This window comes from Arachis hypogaea, chromosome 4 (assembly GCF_003086295.3).
Source record: "Arachis hypogaea cultivar Tifrunner chromosome 4, arahy.Tifrunner.gnm2.J5K5, whole genome shotgun sequence".
In the NCBI taxonomy this organism is placed as follows: domain Eukaryota; kingdom Viridiplantae; phylum Streptophyta; class Magnoliopsida; order Fabales; family Fabaceae; genus Arachis; species Arachis hypogaea.
In genome coordinates this window covers 45960103-45961635 of record NC_092039.1, presented here as the reverse complement: position 1 = coordinate 45961635, position 1533 = coordinate 45960103, and the positions used below count along the sequence as shown (strand labels likewise).

Sequence of the window (1533 nt, the reverse complement as noted above, 5' to 3'; positions counted from 1 at the left end):
GCACAATTCGAACTCCATCCTTCTTGATAAGTTCGAATTTTCTAACTCTTCCTTCCATTTTTCTTTTCCTCTGACACCTCAAGGAATCTCTATAATGTGACATAGAGGATTCCATATTTTCTTGTTTTCTTCTCTTGCATATGAGCAGGAGCAAAGACAAAAGCATTCTTGTTGAGGCTGATCCTGAACCTGAAAGGACCTTGAAGCGAAAGCTAAGAGAAGATAAGGCACAATTCTCTACAGAGGCCCTAACAGAAATCTTCAAAGAAGAAGAACCCATGGCAGCCGAAAATAACAACAATGCAAGGAAGGTGCTGGGTGACTTTACTGCACCTACTCCCCACTTCTATGGGAGAAGCATCTCTATCCCTGCCATTGGAGCAAACAACTTTGAGCTTAAGCCTCAATTAGTTTCTCTAATGCAACAGAATTGCAAGTTCCATGGACTTCCATTGGAAGATCCTCATCAGTTTTTAGCTGAATTCTTGCAAATCTGTGACACTGTCAAGACTAATGGGGTTGACCTTGAGGTCTACAGACTTATGCTATTCCCTTTTGCTTTAAGAGACAGAGCTAGAATATGGTTGGATTCACAACCTAAAGAAAGCCTAAACTCTTGGGAAAAGCTAGTCAATGCCTTCTTGGCAAAGTTCTTTCCACCTAAAAAATTGAGTAAGCTTAGAGTGGAAGTCCAAACCTTCAGACAGAAGGAAGGGGAATCCCTCTATGAAGCTTGGGAAAGATACAAACAATTAATCAGAAAGTGTCCCTCTGATATGCTTTCTGAATGGAGCATCATAGGTATTTTCTATGATGGTCTGTCTGAACTGTCCAAGATGTCTTTGGATAGCTCTGCTGGAGGATTTCTTCATTTGAAGAAGACGCCTACAGAAGCTCAAGAACTAATTGAAATGGTTGCAAATAACCAATTCATGTACACTTCTGAAAGGAATCCTGTGAACAATGGGATTAGTCAGAAGAAAGGAGTTCTTGAGATTGATACTCTGAATGCCATATTGGCTCAGAACAAGATATTGACTCAGCAAGTCAATTTGATTTCTCAAAGTCTGTCTGGAATGTAAAAAGCACCAAGCAGTACTAAGGAAGCTTCATCTGAAGAAGAAGCTTATGATCCTGAGAACCCTTCAATGGAAGAGGTGAATTACATGGGAGAACCCTATGGAAACACCTATAATCCTTCATGGAGAAATCATCCAAATCTTTCATGGAAGGATCAACAGAGACCTTAACAAGGTTTCAACAATAATAATGGTGGGAAAAACAGGTTTAGCAATGGCAAACCTTTTCCATCATCTTCTCAGCAACAGACAGAGAGTTCTAAGCAGAACTACTCTGACTTAGCAACCATGGTCTCTGATCTAATCAAAACCACTCAAAGTTTCATGACTGAAACAAGGTCCTCCATTAGAAACTTGGAGGCACAAGTGGGTCAGCTGAGCAAGAAAATTTCTGAACTCCCTCCTAGTACTCTTCCAAGCAATACAGAAGAAAATCCAAAAGGAGAGTTCAAGG

The 1533-nt window shown here is 40.4% G+C and overlaps 1 non-coding gene across 1 annotated transcript; it reads right to left on the bottom strand.

The window, feature by feature from the left end:
- Positions 1 to 674: 674 nt before the first annotated feature.
- Positions 675 to 782, bottom strand: LOC112798725 (small nucleolar RNA R71). Its single transcript, XR_003200323.1, has one exon. It is a non-coding gene; the product is annotated as a small nucleolar RNA R71 (small nucleolar RNA).
- Between the last annotated feature and the right edge of the window lie 751 nt (positions 783 to 1533).